At 38.1% G+C, this 18,671-nt stretch overlaps 1 pseudogene; it reads right to left on the reverse strand.

The window, feature by feature from the left end:
* Positions 1 to 449: 449 nt before the first annotated feature.
* LOC137238543 (uncharacterized) lies at positions 450 to 18,041 on the reverse strand (annotated as a pseudogene).
* Positions 18,042 to 18,671: the final 630 nt, after the last annotated feature.

Below are 18,671 nucleotides of genomic sequence, written 5' to 3' on the forward strand. Positions count from 1 at the left end.
AGGAGCGGACGGTAACGTAGCAAATACTACGCCACAATATCTATCCCTCATACAACACCCATCTACGTATTATATGTACCCACTGCATATTACTGGCCTACTGTGCAAACACAATGCAACTTAAGTTTTGGCCTGGCCGTAATAAGTTTTAAAAAAAAACTTATTAAACCCTTGCCTTCAAATAATGGAGAGAACTATTCGGACAGCATTTCCGCACAGAACTTGCTGAATTTCTTTATTTCATCTTCTTATACACAAAAATTCTCTTGAGGCTAGTTACAATATCCAGCCTAACATTCTAGGAATTCAAGCTTAGCTCAGTTTATTTTCAGTTCATAATTCTATAGAAGGTGTGAGTTGATGGCCGTTGCCTAATTGCCAATGTGCCAATGACATGTTTGGCACATTTGCTTGATACCGTTTTGATACTGTTTTTGTTTATATTATGCCTAAGTGCCCTGTGTGAGAGGTGGCGTTAACACCCCCACCTCTAAATCGAAGCGTTCCGTCTTCGAATATAAAGCTGTTAAGTGGTTGATTTTATTTGATAATTTCAATAATATTTTTTCTTTCTCTTTTGATTTTTTCAAATAAAAAGCTGTTAAGTGGTTGATTTGATTTGACAATTTCAATAATATTCTTTCTTTCTCTTTTGATTTTTTTAATTGAATCTGAAAATTAATATAAATAATCAATTTATAAACAAAATGTGCTGTTATTGTTATTAATGCCAAAGCTGTAAACGACCACCAAATGGGATTTCTTTTTGTTTCCTGTTCCATTGGAGTAAGTATATTAAAATTGTCCAATTTCAAATCAATGTTTTTTTTTCAATGCATTCTTTTACAAAAAATGGTTTAAATATTCCTTCTTTTAAATGGTTAAAATTTTTCCTGTTAGATTTTCATATTTTTTATTATCAATTGTTACATTATCGTGAAAGTTTATTAAATAAACTCCATCTATTGTGTGATTATGAACCGTATGTGTGCCTGATGCAATTATAGCACCATCTTTTACAATTTTTATTGACTAATTTTTTTCATTATTTTTTGTACAATTAGCATGTCTATTATTCAACATATCTGAAAAACATGTATAATTTTCTTTTATCATACAAAACGCGTTATTTAATTCTTTTTTTACAAAATTTTACTAAATAAAATTTATTTTCACGCATAATTTCATTTTCAATCCACAATTTTCCATCGTTCTGTGCTACGGCTATAGCCTTAAATAATTTACATACGTTTTTTACTTTTGGATACTTAATATAAATATCTATTAAATTGTTTTTTGTGCAATTTTAAATTTTGAAACATCCACAAGATCTGATATTGTTACATTAATTCTTTCGTCGCTAATTATTTATTTTAGTTTTGCCATATCAAAAATTAATGTATTCAATATTCCTACTTTTGACAATGTAATTGTTTCCACTGTGTTTTCAAGTTCAGTAATTATTAATTTACCATCGACCAGATTTTTACAATGCGCCAAATCTTGGAAAAACCCGTGAAAAGAGAATCGAAACACATCACCTCTTCGTCGACTTTAAAGCCGCCTTCGACAGCACGGAAAGGAGCTGCCTATATGCCGCTATGTCTGAATTTGGTTCCCCGCAAAACTTATACGGCTGTGCAAAATGACGTTGAGCAACACCATCAGCTCAGTCAGAATTGGGAAGGACCTCTCCGAGCCGTTCGAAACTAAACGATGTTTCAGACAGGGTGACCCCCTATCGTGCGATTTCTTTAATTTGATGCTGGAGAAAATTATACTAGCTGCAGAACTTAACCGCACTGGAACAATATACTATAAAAGCGTGCAATTACTGGCATATGCTGATGACATTGATATCATCGGCCTAAACACCCGCGCTGTTAGTTCTGCTTACTCCAAACTGGAAAAAGAAGCGGTAAAGATGGGTTTGATGGTGAATGAGGACAAAACGAAGTACCTGCTGTCACCCGGCAAAGAGTCAGCGCATACGCGCCTTAGCAACCACGCTACTGTTGGCAGCCATAATTTCGAAATAGTAAAAGACTTCGTTTATTTGGGAACCAGCATCAACACTAGCAACAACATCAGCACTGAAATCCAGCGAATAATCTCTCTTGCCAATAAATGCTACTTTGTACTAGGTAGGCAATTGAAAAGTAAAGTCCTCTCTCCGCGAACGAAAATCATACTCTACAAGTCACTTATCGTATCCGTCTTGCTGTATGGGGCAGAAGCATGGACCATGACAACAGCAGATGAAGCGGCTTTGGGAGTGTTCGAGAGAAAAGTTCTTCGAAAGATTTATGAACCTCTACGCGTTGGCTATGGCGAGTACCGAAGAAGATTTAATGATGAGCTATACGCAGACATCAACATAGTCCAGCGAATTAAAACGCAGCGGCTGCGCTGGCTAGGCCATGTTATGCGAATGAATGATGATGCTCCGGCCAAGAAAGTGTTTCTATCGCAACCCGCCCATGGAAGCAGAGGTAGAGGGCGGCCCCCACTCCGTTGGAAGGACCAGGTGGAAAACGATTTAAACTCCCTTGGTGTGACCAATTGTGTCCTTTCCTCGTATAACTTTTCATATATAATCTCACCTCTACGATAATTTTTTGAACCCGCTTTTTGCTGTGATGCTCCATTTCTTAATATATCCTTCATAGTTCCATGTGCTTCCCTATTAAATAAAATATTACAAGGTTGTTTACCTGTTACTGAATTTATTGTCCTATTATACTTCTGAACCGCCCTCCTAATTGACTCATAATCACTTATTAAACTATGTTTCTGCTTTAAACATCGACATATTTATATTAGTGTGAAATGAACCATCTCTATTTGTCCGTTGCTAGTACTGTGACGTATCGCACAGTAGTAAATCTGTATGTTGAACCATTCCATCAAAGACTTAAACCGTATCGTACTAAAACCTGGTTCGTTATCTATAACTATACTTTTAACATCTGGAAATGTTTGTAAAAGTTCTAAAATTGTATCTTCTAAATTTAGTTTATCCTCAATATATTTAATAACTAGATACTTGCAATAAGAATCCAAACATGTTATAAATTTTAATTTCTGAGCGAAGAAGATGTCTATATGGAGTTGTTCTCCTTCTTTTTCTGGTATAGATGCTTCACCTATAGGAATTAATTTCGGATGCCTTTCATATTTATTGTTATTGCATATGTTGCAATTTTTTGCATATTGCTTAAATTGTCTAATCATTAATGGTCAATAATATTCCTGTCTGATCTGAGCTAAGTCCCCCCCACAGTATTTTACTCCTTTACACATTCGACTTCTTCTTGCAAAAGCGTACTCAATACCCACGCTACTGAATGGCTGTGAGATTTATGCTAATTGTGACTCTGTATGTAAAACAAGCTTAATGTTGTCTATAACGACATTGCCATATGTATTTGGGCTAAAAAGACTTGACCATGTGTCTGCGTTTGCTGAAAAGTTGCTAACTATTTCCTTCGATAATCTGTTATAAGTCCGAACACTGTTGCTTATACACAAAGCCATTCATACAAAGGAACCTAACTATTTATACCAGATCCTTCAGTTCCTACAATCATCAAGGTCAGCTCAGCTTGTTTACACTAGGCACAGAAATTTGACATTTGAATATCAATTCTTTATTAGTGCGGTACGTCTTTGGAACTCACTCCCAGTTAGTTTAAGATTTCTCTCTAATATACTGCAATTTAAAAATTAGGTAACTAGTTTTTTTAATACTCGTTAATCACTACAGATCTCCTAGCTATATATACTTTTCTCGAAACTGCCACGACTTATGTAATCGTGTTCTCATATTGTTGTTTCTATTATTATTAAATACTGTACTCTACCTTCCCTTCTACTCCGTCTTCCCATTGTTACATTCCTCAGTTTCTCTTTCCCTTCTCTTTCCTTGATAATACTATATTAACTACTTATAAATTTAAGGAAAGGAATTTATGTTATAAGCGACTGACACTGTAAAATAATTTTTGTTAAATTTTTGTGCCGGGATAACCATATTAATAAATTATAAATAATTTCGATGGGCCCAATTATGTATTTGTTCAATAATTGCTTCCTGTAGTGGAATTCACTAACTTTTTTAACGACATTTTCCATCGCTTTATTTGCGAATCGATACCTATAACGATTTCGTTATTCAGTAACTATTTTGTATCGATATTCGTTTATCGACTATCAGCTGTGTCGGTAAATAAACGGCAAGTAAATTGGCTTCGTTAAAAATCACGATATTAATATTTCTGGCAATTTTAGTTAAAAAAGAAAATCGGAACTTTAATTAAATACTTTCAAACACGAAAAGCTGCTTTATTTATAAATCAAATGGCATTTTAGTACTTTGCGTACGTATTATCACAAAATGAGGAATTACTAAGTCCATCGCCAGTGGTTTATAGAGAAGTAGATGACCCATTCCACTTGAATGCAACGGAGTTTCTAAAGCTTTACCGACTAACCTTAGACTTGGCTCATGATATTATTTCTAAACTTGATGGTCAATTAAGGGGTACAAGAATAACTGCGATATCAACAGAGAAAAAAAAATGAATACCGCATTTACTTACCATTTGTTAAAATATGTAAAAACTTTTAAAAGCAGTTAGTATACGGAATTTATTTATTTTTGGCACTCCTTTTGTGCTTTTCGCATTTTTTAGGTTTCGGTAAGCTGTGCTGCCACCTTTCTACTATTAAAACGAAATTTAAATGTAATTTATTTCGATTCGTTAAAACTAAGTTAGTGAATAGCACAATCGATAAGGCAAGCGACAAAATCGTTAATTAAAATCTCGACAAATCGCATTTTAAATGTGTCGACCCATCTAAAATCCGCTTGTTTTTAGAATTTATTTTTAATATTTGTATGGAAATATGAAGCAGAAGAAAAAAAAATTGTTTTCAATTGTTTAGATATGAGTTATTATTAAACAATTGAATAAATTGGAATATTTCTTTTTAGATTCTTTCTAAGAGATATTTTAGATGGACTATTAATTATTTTTATTGTTCCTCCCATTTTTATCATGCAACTTATTTTCCTATCGAAATATTTTCCTATTAATATTTTCTAAGCTATTGAGGAATTTGAAGTAAGAATATTTCTTACTACTATTCAATTCTGTTTAGCGTAAAAGATATTTGCTATTACTATTTCCTATTCTATTTTATCGGAGTTAAGGAAAAAAAATATTTTTCCTAAAATTATGGTTTCTATAAAAGCGAGTTTTTATAGCTGAAACACCTCATACTTATATATATTTCTTAACACCTTTTCATTGTTATATTATTTTATTAGGGTTACATTAAACTTAAAATCAATAAAAATTGTATAGCTAATTATTCGGGAAATTTAGTAGCTGTAGTTGGTGGAAGAGCGAGGTAATTTATATTTGTTGTAGTAGTTTAGCTGGTTAATGGAAAAAAGGTACAGTGGATGCAAAAATTATCCCATCTTTTAATTTGTTTTTCTTATTTTTCCAGCAATTTATTTGACCTTATTTTTCATGCGATTTCTGCGGCGGCCACCAAGACAGAATCGTTATAACATTTATGAAGAATATTTTTATTTTTATACCGGGATTGTCACATGCACAACCTCTTTGGTTAGTGCTATTGTTTGGTCTTAGAGAACTTGGGTACCAATTATTATTTTATAAATTCGCCTACTGCAGTAAATATTCAATTATTTTCACTAATTTTTCCCTCAGGACAACTGTGTTTTCCTTATAAATTTCAAGTCCTGGATTGCCGGCATTTCTTTTATGCCTGGTCGAATATTGTCCTAAGTCAATAACTTCCTCAACAATCTGGTTGCTTGAAAATTTTTCTACGCTACCATTTTTCTATCCTAAGATGAAAACGAGCGCGACTAGTCTTTTCTTGCAAATTTATATAGCGCTTTATTATATATACATATGTTCTCTTTGTGACTTTTTCTTCATGCTTGTTGTTATGGGCCGGTTGTAAAATATTAGTATTTTTTGTTCGTTAAGTCTTGCTTACTTCCACTGTCCTAGAATTTCCAATTGCTTCCTGACCATCTTTGTCAGGGGCAATCGAAGGAATTATGCGAATTTTGGATTTGCTGTTGTTTGTGTTTTATGCAGTGGTTTATGATCTTCCACTGATGGGGTTTGGCTAAATGATGGTGAAGGGGTACGGTTTCTTGGAAGTTCAGTTAGAACGGAGTTAAAATCAATTTGGAAACTTTCTTCTATAGTAGTTGGTATAGGGATTTCGATGTTATATCTTGCTAATGAAGATACTAATTTATCCCTTACTGTTGAAAAAATTTGTTGAGCCTCTTTTTGGTGATCGTTAGTAAGTATGTGGTTTACTTTACTAATCAACTCTTTTATAGCATTTAAGGCTTCTAAAATTATGTTAAAATGTTTTGCTATCGTTTCTGTTTTTATGGTAGTATTCTTGTTTATGCACTTGTATGATTTATCGGCTTTTAGTTTTTCTTCTGTTAAATTATTATGGATTTCTTGCCATGTATTCATTTCTCTTTAAAATTTCCTTTAAACTCTTTGTACATTGTTTAATTGTCTCAATTTGTTTTTTATATAATGTTTTATTATAATTGCAATTGCGATAAAAAATGCAGTTACACAAACAAATATTACTTCTTACTTACTTACTTAATTGGCGCTTAACCGTCTAAACGGTTATGGTTGTCCAACAAGGCGCGCCAGTCGCTCCTTCGCTCCGCCAACCGGCGCCAATTGGTCACACCAAGGGAGTTTAAATCGTTTTCCACGTGGTCCTTCCAACGGAGTGGGGGCCGCCCTCTACCTCTGCTTCCATAGGCGGGTTCCGATAGAAACACTTTCTTGACCGGAGCATCATCTTTCATTCGCATAACATGGCCTAGCCAGCGCAGCCGCTGCGTTTTAATTCGCTGGACTATGTTGATGTCTGCGTATAGCTCGTACAGCTCATCATTAAATCTTCTTCGGTACTCGCCATCGCCAACGCGTAGAGGTCCATAAATCTTTAGAAGAACTTTTCTCTCGAACACTCCCAAAGCCGCTTCATCTGCTGTTGTCATGGTCCATGCTTCTGCCCCATATAGCAGGACGGGTACGATAAGTGACTTGTAGAGTATGATTTTCGTTCGCCGAGAGAGGACTTTACTTTTCAATTGCCTACCTAGTCCAAAGTAGCATTTATTGGCAAGATTGATTCTTCGCTGGATTTCAGTGCTGATGTTGTTGCTAGTGTTGATGCTGGTTCCTAAATAAACGAAGTCTTTTACTATTTCGAAATTATGGCTGCCAACAGTAGCGTGGCTGCCAAGGCGCATATGCGCTGACTCTTTGCTCGATGACAGCAGGTACTTCGTTTTGTCCTCATTCACCATCAAACCCATCTTTACCGCTTCTTTTTCCAGCTTGGAGTAAGCAGAACTAACAGCGCGGGTGTTTAGGCCGATGATATCAATGTCATCAGCATATGCCAGTAATTGCACGCTTTTATAGTATATTGTTCCAGTGCGGTTAAGTTCTGCAGCTAGTATAATTTTCTCCAGCATCAAATTAAAGAAATCGCACGATAGGGGGTCACCCTGTCTGAAACCTCGTTTAGTTTCGAACGGCTCGGAGAGGTCCTTCCTAATTCTGACTGAGCTGATGGTGTTGCTCAACGTCATTTTGCACAGCCGTATAAGTTTTGCGGGGAAACCAAATTCAGACATAGCGGCATATAGGCAGCCCCTTTTCGTGCTGTCGAAGGCGGCTTTAAAGTCGACGAAGAGGTGATGTGTGTCGATTCTCTTTTCACGGGTTTTTTCCAAGATTTGGCGCATTGTGAAAATCTGGTCGATGGTAGATTTACCAGGTCTGAAGCCGCACTGATAAGGTCCAATTAGCCGGTTCACGGTGGGCTTCAATCTTTCGCACAATACACTTGAAAGGACCTTATATGCGATATTAAGAAGGCTGATTTCACGATAGTTGGTGCATTTTGCAGTATCCCCCTTCTTGTGGACTGGGCAAAGAACACTTAGATTCCAACCGTCGGGCATGCTTTTGTCGCCCATATTTTGCTAAGAAGCTGCTGCATGCGCCTTACCAACTCCTCGCCGCCGAACTTGAATAGCTCCGCTGGCAATCCATCAGCGCCCACGGCCTTGTTGTTTTTCAATCTGGTTATTGCTATTCTAACTTCGTCATAATCGGGCGGGGGACATATATTCCATCATCATCGATTGCGGGATCGGGTTCTTCATCTCTGCGCGGTGAATTGCTGCCTCCATTTAGGAGAGCAGAGAAGTGTTCCCTCCATAATCTAAGCACTCTCTGGACATCAGTTACAAGGTCGCCGTTTTCATTCCTACAGGAGTTTGCCCCGGTCTTAAAACCTTCCATCTGTCGCCGTATTTTTTGGTAGAATTTTCGGGCGTTATTCCTGGTGGCTAGCAGCTCAAGCTCCTCGCACTCACGCCTTTCTGCTTCTGCTTTTTTCTTCCTGAAAAGGCGTCTCGCTTCCCTTTTAAACTCACGATAGCGTTCACACACTCCTCTTGTCGCGCTCGCTTTTAACGTGGCCCTGTAGGCAGCGTCTTTTCTTTCGGTTGCAACGCGGCATTCTTCATCATACCAGTTGTTTTTTCGTGGCCGCCGGTAACCAATTTTTTCCTCGGCGGCAGTATGAAGTGCTTTGGAGATATGCTCCCACTGCTCCTGTATTCCTTCAGGATGAGTTGTGCCCTCAGAGAGCAGGTGTGAGAGTCGAGTTGCGAAAGTATTGGCAGTCTGTTGTGATTGAAGCTTTTCGACGTCTAGCTTTCCTTGTGTTTTTTGTTCCTTGTTTTTAGCCGCGTTGAGGCGGGTGCGTATTTTGGCTGCAACGAGATAATGGTCCGAATCGATGTTAGGTCCTCGGATCGTTCGCACATCTAAAACACTGGAGGCATGCCGTCCGTCTATCACAACGTGATCGATCTGATTGCGAGTATTTCGATCAGGAGACAGCCATGTAGCTTGATGTATCTTTTTATGCATGAACCTCGTGCTTGATATGACCATGTTTCGAGCACCGGCAAAGTCAATCAGCCTCAGTCCGTTAGGAGAAGTTTCATTGTGTAGGCTGAACTTTCCTACTGTAGGGCCAAAAACACCTTCTTTGCCCACCCTGGCGTTAAAGTCGCCAAGCACGACTTTTATATCATGACGGGGGCAGCGCTCGTATGTGCGTTCTAATTGTTCATAAAAAGTGTCTTTCACCTCATCGTCTTTCTCCTCTGTCGGCGCATGGGCGCAGATGAATTATATATTAAAAAATTTTGCTTTTATTCGAATAGCGGCGAGACGCTCGTCCACAGGCGTGAACGCCAGACAAAGTCTCTCTCCCACCACGAATCCGACGCCGAAACTGCGCTTATTCGCATGGCCACTCCAATATGTCACAATTTTTGATCTTCTTTCTTCCTTGCTTCGTCCAACACATTTCTTGGATGGCGGTGATGTCAGATTTTGCTTTGACGAGGACATCAACCAGCCGGGCATCTGCACCAATCCCATTCAGGGAGCGGACGTTCCAGGTGCATGCCCTCAATTCATTGTCCTTCAAACGTTTGCCATGGTCGTCAAAAAATATAGTTAACCATTTATCGGAGATTTTTTCATTATTTTCTATAATTTCTTTTGGTTCATACTTGACCAATTTATTTTCGACATTGTTTTTTGTATTTTCCTTACCAACTTCCTATCTTGCAATATCTATTAGTACACTATTTAATATAGTTTTCCCAGCATGCCATTTTTTAGAAAAAAAATTTACGAAGAAAATTTGTATTTATTTATTTATTTATTTGTCAACCAGTATATGACTTAGTATTAGATGACATTTCAATTAACCCAAAAAGTTATTTTTTGTTTCTCAGTTCTCTAATTTTCTTTTTTAATTTTAACCTATCTTCGGTATTTGTTGTTAAATTTAATTGTTTATAAGTCTCAGCTATCTCTTTCTTTATTTTAAATTGTTTACCTCCCCGTTTTCTTTTTCGGATTTTTCGGGTAGGTATTTTGGGTATTTCTTCCTTTTTTACAGATTGGTTCCGTCGCCAATACTCTTCTATAGTAATTGGTGTCGGACCTTGTATAGTAGTATTACGGTTTTCATGAACTTTCTCAGAAATTTTTATGAATTCTTTTATAGTGTCTTCACAATTTTTAAAAATTCTGTGAAATTCTTCTACCGTTTCTATCTCTTGCATAACTTTTTTTTTTTTTGAATTTAAGAAATTTTAATTTTCCTGCTACTTCTTTTTTTCCATAACGAAATTTTACTTAAAATTTTAAAAAGGTAAATTATATATATTTTTTTTTTTAAATTTAAAAAAAAAATTTGTTCAATGTTTAATACAAGTGTGTTTCTAAAAAAAATTTTTTTTTTTTTTTTAACTAATTTTCTTTCATATCTCAATTCCTACTTAAAGAGGACAAAAAAAAATCCTAAGCAAAAACTTTCGTTTTTGCTCATTGTTTAGCGTCCATAAAGGCCGCCCAATTTGTTTCTAAATTTTATACCTACTTATATTTATATAGCTGTCAGTTTTGTTGTCGTCTCAACCGGTACTCCGTCGATTGCTAATGTATTTCCGGTCTCAATTTATTCCACCTTTTATGCGATTATATATGTAGCCATGTATCTTCCTGTCCTTAATTTATTCCACCTTTTATGCGATTATATATGTAGCCATGTATCTTCCTGTCCTAATTTATTCCACCTTTTATGCGATTAGCCATGTATGTATGTGTAAATATTTCAGCATTGCTTGTGGTGTATGAAAATAATTCCTTGGTTTGAATACCATCCAACTGAAGAATTAGCAGGTCTTTAAACTGCAGATGCGTTGTCGATTCTTTCTTTCATCATATAAAAAATTTTTGCAATTTTGCAGGACTTACTTGTTGTCCTGGTTTTATAAACTGGCGGAATTTCCTCCAGTCGATCGTTTTAGCAATATTTGCTTGTTCAGCAAATTTTTATGCTTATTTAGGATCGGACTGCCAGGATTTTTTCCAGTCAGTTAAAATGTTTGACTTACAGGCGAATCCTGTTTTATTTATTTTTTCCGAACCGACAGGCTCTTCTGGCCAGCTAGATCTTTTAGCAGTTGTGCTAGTTATTGACCTAGACTGGTAGGATCGCCATGAAATGTTTGGAGAAAATGAAAAGAAGTTACGACTTCGATGTGCAAACATTAAATCTCTGTTTATTCAATAAATTCTTTGTCTTATATAGTAATTTACTTAACCTATACATTCATAAATATCTTAATACTAATACCTAAAAATATGTACATTGAAAATTGGGTATGAGTACATGTAAGTTTGTATACAGTCTTTGTATACATGTAGTTTTGTATGCATGACTCTATACATGTAGTTTTGTATATGATATTTAGCTACGTCAGCAGATCAATGTGAGTACTTTGGTTAATGCTATGCATACACGTAAGTTTGTAAGTTTGTATGCCTGTTCGCAACGTTGGAATATCGATGTGAGTATTTTAGTTAGTTCCCATAATGGGTTGTATGTAATAAGTAATTTATTAGCTGTGAACGGATAAGGGTTTCATATTCGGCATTCCATTGATGTTAGTTAACCGTCTGGGTTATTTCAATAATTTATGTTGGAAAATATTGTAATACGATTATTACTAAAATATATTTGGAGTTCATGATACGTATTATTGCAAGTGTGTTACAGTGGGTATGAAGCATAATGATACATTACAGTGGGTATGACGTATAATGTACAGCGTGTCTAAATTCCAATGCTCCCAAGCAACCTTGAAATAAAACATCTGATATGATTTTTCGCGCAATCTTTTTCTGGGAGGCCTCCATTTCACTATATTGCGAAGCCCACGATTGAGCCAAGGAGTCACCTTCTGTGGGTTCGCGGCTGTTGGCAAGTCTCTCGCATGCAATTTTAATAAGTGTATCTTCTTCAGAAACTTTTCTTTTGCTTGGTCGAACAGTGAATTCCTAAAAAGAAAGATTTATAAGTTTTTCATTACTTTTCAGCTTCCACACACAGAAAAAGAAGAAGAAGGTAGAAGCGAAAAATTTTGATGCACGCTGGAACTTCCCAAATTGTATAGGCGCAATTGATGGAAAACACGTCAATATAACAAAGCCACCTGGATCTGGATCTTTTTATTATAATTATAAAAAAAAATTTTCCATCATTTTAATGGCAATGGTTAATGCTAATTACGAATTTTTGATGGTGGATGTAGGCACAAATGGAAGAGCATCTGATGCCGGTCTTATTAGTGAAACAAAATTTTTTTCATCTCTAAAAAATAAAACATTGAAAATTACTGACCCTCAGCCGCTTCCAAACTGCGAAGAAAAACTACCATTTGTATTCGTAGCTGACGATGATTTTCCCGTGTTAGAAAATATCATGAAGCCATTTAGCCACAACACACTCAAGGAAGAAGAAATAATTTTTAACTACAGGCTTTCTCGGGCGAGAAGAATTGTTGAAAACTGTTTAGGCATTTTAGCATCAAGATTTAGAATTCTCCTACAAACTATTAATTTATCACCAGAAAAAGTCACGAAAATTGTGTTAACCTCTTGCTACTTGCATAACATTTTACGGAGGCAAAACGAGGAGACGTATTTTGAAGGTGGATTCGATGTTGAAGAAACAGATCCCGGAGCGATAGAATACGCCTATTGGCATAATGACCATGGACTTACAGCTCTTCAAGCTTCAAGTGCAAAGAATGCATCCAATTTAGCAAAAACTACTCGAGAAAAATATTGTAATTATTTTAATACAGTGGGAGCAGTTCCGTGGCAGAACAATATATTAAATATAAGAAAGTGAATCATTTACGGAATAAAAACAAAATGAATGTTTGTGTTCACAAAAAAAAAGAAACAATAAAATTTTGACTTTTTTTCTTACCTCAAATGTGTTTGTATTTTCATCCTGCATTGTGGTAACGTCTGCCAAAGGTTCTTCTTGATCTTTCAAAAAGCATAGCAAATCATAGCACCAAAGAATAGGAACATATTCATCCTCAGCACCAGCACCAGACTTCAAACTATCTCTCTTTTTTTTGATTCACGCCGGTATTGCGCCCGAAAATACTTATTTTTTTTATAACTGTATCCTTTGTGGCATCAGGATCTACTTCTTTTAATTTTTCGATTAAAGTCGATTAATCATTATTCTTTTTAATTCTATTACAATAATCTTTGCTTTTTACTTGCCACAATGATGGCAAAGATTTATACATTTCAATAAATTCACCCAGAATATTTTATTGTCCATTTTACTTTCCGCGCACGTCTGTTCCGTTCAGAAATTACTACATTATGAGCTATTTCGCCATACACGCACGAACAGTTCGCGCAAATGTTCGCCAAAAATTAAAATATTTTGATTTTTGGGGAACATTTGCGCGAACTGGCAAACACCACCATACACGACAGAAAAGGTCGCAGAAACATGACATAACGGGAATGTTCGCGGAAATGTTCGTGTCGTGTATTTGGCGCTTAACTATGTACATCTGTGTGTGAGTTATCTCTTCGCTGCCTTGTATGCATGTGGGTAAACGACGATTAATGTGTTTATGTGTATTTCCCCGCTGCGTGTATGTAAATGTTGCTTGTCGTAATGTGTACATAATGATTTATTTATCTACGCACATACTGCTTAGAATCACCCTAGCGATGTGATGTGAGTATCACTTAGTGATTCTAATATTCGTGACACTGCCCTCCACCTAAGTCGGATCGTTCCGATCAGACAAATCTCCTGCTCTAAACGCTGCTAGCCTCTCCAAATGAACCACTTTCTTTTTGGTTCGTGGTTTGCCGATGGTTTGTATGCGGTAAACTACATCGTTGATTCGCTTTAAAATTTTGTATGGGCCTTCCCAATTACACTGCAATTTCAGGGACAAACCTTTCTTCCGTTGTGGGTTATATAACAGCACCAAATCGCCTTCCTGAAAACCTTCCGAATTAATTGCTTTATCGTATCTGGCTTTCATCTTGTCACTCATAATCTTTGTTCGTTGTCTTACAAGATCGTGTATTTCTCTCATCTCTTCTTCCAAGACACCAGTGGATTTCTTGGCATTTCTCTCCGCATCGGCATTAATCCCAAACTCCAAATCGGCTGGCAGTCGAAGGTCATTGCCAAAAATTACTTTTGCGGGGGTTTGGCCCGTTGTCTCATGCACTGCCGGTCGGTAAGCCATCAAAAATAATTGTATGTGCGTATCCCACTCTTTTTGGTACTTGTCGACTACTTTCCTTAAGTGCTCCTCCAAGGTTCTATTGAATCGTTCCACCATACCATCGGACTGAGGATGCAATGCAGTTGTTTCGAATGCCCAGTATTTTACACATTTCTTGGAACACAGCTGATTCAAAATTCCTGCCTTGGTCAGAATGTAATTCCATTGGTACACCATACCTTGCAACCCAATTATTTACAACCAAGACTGCAATTGTTTCCGCTTCTTGATTTGGGATTGGGTATACCTCTGGCCATTTGCTAAAATAATCTATAACCACCAATACGTATTTGTTTCCGCTGTTGCTAGTAGGAAATGGACCCGCGACATCTAAAGCAATCCTTTCAAACGGTGCACATGAGTTATATTGCTTCATCTGGCCATGACTTCGTGTTCTGGGCCCTTGGCTCTGCTGCAAACCTCGCAGTTGGCAATCCACTCAGTGACCGACTGACGGCAACCAACCCAATAGAATCTCTGTTTAATCTTCTCGAGCGTTTTCGTGATTCCCAGATGACCTCCACTTGGACCATTATGTAGCTCGTTGAGAACGTCAGGAATCCTTTTCCTGGGAACAACTATCAGTTTCTTCTTGCAATGGCCGTCCTCACTCTCCCATATTCGATACAGGCAACCGGATATCAATTGTAAACTATTCCACTGGGCCCAATATGACTTCACAATAGGACTTTCTGCTGACATCTCCTCTTTATTCGGTCTCTCATTTCGTTCGAGCCCGTGCATAATATGGGACAGATCTGAATCTTCTAGCTGACACTTCCTTAGCTGTTCCATGTCCCAGTCATCCGAACACGTCTAGTCATAAGCCGAACATCTATAATGTCTTCCTTAGTCTCAGCTTTTGTTACATTCCAAACTACATGGTCTTCGGGACATTGCATCAGCATTTCCATGGGTACTACCTTTTCGATGCTCAATGGAAAAGTCATAGCTTTGTAGTCGCTCGATCCACCGTGCCAATTGACCTTCTGGGTTACGGAATTGCAGGAGCCATTTCAACGCTGCGTGATCTGTCCTGGCGCGGAATCGCTGCCCGTAGAGGTATTTATGAAAATGTTTAATGCACTCTACCAATGCTAATAGCTCTCTCCGTGTAACGCAATAATTCCTCTCTGGTTTTCCAATTGATCGGCTGTAATATGCAACTACCTTCTCCTGTCCATCGACCAGTTGTGATAAAACGCCTCCTATAGCATATCCACTCGCATCGGTATCTAGAATAAACGTTGCTCCTGGAATCGGATATGCCAACATTGGGGCAGTGCACAACCGCTCTTTCAATGTTTGGAAAGCCACATCTTGCTCCTTTTTCCACTGAAAAGCTTTATTTTTTCTTGTAAGCTCGTGAAGGCTATGGGCTACGCTGGAAAAGTTTGGTACAAATCGGCGGTAATATGTGCACAGCCCAAGGAAACTTCTTAATTCATGCAAGTTCTGTGGTCTTCGCCAATCTTTTACAGCTTCTATTTTTTCATTCGCAGTACAGATGCCCTCTGTCGTTACCTTGTGACCCAAATAATTTACTTCCTTTTTAAACAACGAACACTTTTTGGGACTTAGTTTCAGACCAGCGTCAGCTATTCTCTGGAAAACTTCCTCTAAGTTTTTAAGATGTTCATCAAAGTTCTTGCCCAATACGATGATGTCGTCCAGGTACACCAAGCATGTTTTCCAATGTAGTCCTTTCAATACCTGATCCATGAGTCTCTCGAAAGTAGCTGGTGCATTACAAAGTCCAAAAGGCATCCCTGTAAATTGCCAAAGACCATCACCAACACTGAAGGTTGTTTTCTCTTTGTCTTCCTCCTTCACCTCCACTTGCCAGTAGCTGCTTTTCAAGTCCAGTGTGGAAAACCATTTCGTACCAGATAGGGAGTCCAGAGTATCGTCAATTCTTGGCAATGGGTAGCTATCCTTTTTCGTAACGTCGTCCACGCAAAACCTCATTTTTCCATCCTTCTTCTTCACAAGTACCACGGGTGAGCTCCATGGACTAGCTGATGGTTCGATGACGCCGCTGTCCCGCTTCGCAAGTGGAACACTACGAGGAGCTTGACGGATCGGCCTCGCACCTCCAGTGTCGATTTGATGTTTCACAACTTTGGTGCGGCCTGGTTTGGAGCCACCCTGGTCAAATATATTCGCGTAGTTTAGGAGCAGTTGTTTTGCTTTACTCTGATAATCTTCCTCTAGTCCCTCCGTCCATGCCATGATGTCATTTGAAAGATCACTGTTGCTGGTTGGAACGTGCTCCTGGAGCTGCTCACAGTTAATAATTACATCAGCCTCTTGACATCTTCCCAATATAGCTCCTTTGGTAAGTTTGATTGGTGAATTGAACTCATTGAGTACTCTTATCGGAATACGTCCATCTTGTTTTGTCATAGCCAGGGTTTTTCCTACAAGAACATTCGGTGTTGATTTGTTTGCTGCTTCGACAAACCACAATTTGTTTGTCCCACGATCTCCATCAACCTTTGCCCAGATGACTGCTTCTGATTTTGGTGGTATTTGCTGATTCTCTTCCACCATCACTCGTTTACTGCTGTAGCCTCTCTCGTAGCCGAAATTAAGTGGCACATCCATGTTCTTATATCGCATCACCTTGCTTTGCATATCGATCTTGATGCCTTGGTCGATTAAGAAGTCCACTCCGATTATGATTTCATCAACAATCTCCGCCACTATAAAATTGTATACTACCGTGACGTTCCCAATTGCGACTTCACATACTACTTCTCCTAGGACCGTGGTGTCTTCTCCAGTGGCTGTACGCAATCTTGCTCCATGCAATGGTCTTATCTTCTTGTTGACTAAATCCGCTCGAATAATGGAATGAGATGCACCCGTATCTACAGTCAGTAAACGCTGACTCGTTTTAGTTTAACGATTGAGTGGACTTAGAGATTTGCTCATCTCCTTCAGCTCTGCGTTTACGGCCACCCACATTGTTGGAACTATTGCAATTGCTACTGTAATGACGTGCAATGTGACCTGGGTTTCCGCACTTGAAACATTTCATAACTCCGGCATTTTTCTGTTGTGATCCCTTCAGATCTTCCAAAATTGTATCTACCCACTCTGGCCTTTCTACTTCCACACGATGAGCTGTGTATGCTGATTTACTCAATAGTGACGCCGTTTCCTGAGTCAATGCATGGGATACCGTTTCAGAAAATTTTTGCTTTGGGTTCGCGTATGTGGCTCGCTTCGTTTCGACGTCCCGTATGCAATTTATAAAGCTCTGAATCTTCACTCTTTCCGTGTATTCCACGGGTGCATCCGCATTTGCAAGATGAGCCAATCTTTCAATGTCCGAAGCAAACTCCTGCAAAGTCTCGTTAGCTTTTTGGTAGCGGTTTTGCAATTCTATTTGGTAAATCTGTTTCCTGTGTTCGCTTCCGTATCTTCGTTCTACAGCAGCCATCCATGCTTCGTAACTGTTACGTTCGTACTCTGGGATGGTCTGTAGGATCTCAGCAGCTGGTCCTTTTACAGCCACGAACAATGCTGCAACTTTATCTTCGGCATTCCAGTTGTTCGCTGCTGAAGTCTTCTCAAATTGAAGCTTAAATACCTGGAAAGGAACAGAACCATCAAACGTTGGTGATTTTTCCTTCAGAGTAGACGCTGAAGTTCTTGGACGGTTCAATTGTAACTCCTGAATCCGATCTTTCAAAGCATCCATCTCAGCCTCCATTTTATCTTGTCGTTCACTAAAACCCTCCAACTGCGATGATATGCGATCCTCTTGCGCTTTCAACTGCTGAGCCAACTGAGATATCATATATGTCTTCTGTTCTTCCAGTTGCGATGCCATATATGTCTTCTGTTCTTCCAGTTGAGATGACATTTGCGACGACATTTCTGAAATACGCGTTTCTTGTGCTTCCATTTGAGATGCTATATATGTCTTCTGTTCTGCCAGTTGAGATGACACTGTCGATTTTTGAGCAGATATTGCCGCCAAAATCATGTTCAAGTCTGTGCTCGTAACTGTCTGCGATGTTTCGGTTTTCTCCTCAATTTTTGTTGTTGTCTCGTCGCCATCAGGATGAAAGACATCATCGTCCACATTAATTCCCTCCGACTCCATTACCTCTTGTAGCCGTGCTTGAAGTTCGACCTTATTGCCGGTTGTATTCAATCCACGGTTCTTCAACTCCTTTTTAAGTTGATGGATCCTTAATTCACTTAACTTTACCATGTCCAAGATGTATTCGCAATCTTCGGAATTTATTCAACAATTACTCTTCTGACACCAATTGTAACGAATTTACTGTAACTCCGCTTATTTTCAACTTGCTTCTTACGTTCGTATCGCTAAATT

The sequence above is a fragment of the Eurosta solidaginis genome, chromosome 1 (assembly GCF_040869045.1).
Source record: "Eurosta solidaginis isolate ZX-2024a chromosome 1, ASM4086904v1, whole genome shotgun sequence".
NCBI lineage: Eukaryota > Metazoa > Arthropoda > Insecta > Diptera > Tephritidae > Eurosta > Eurosta solidaginis.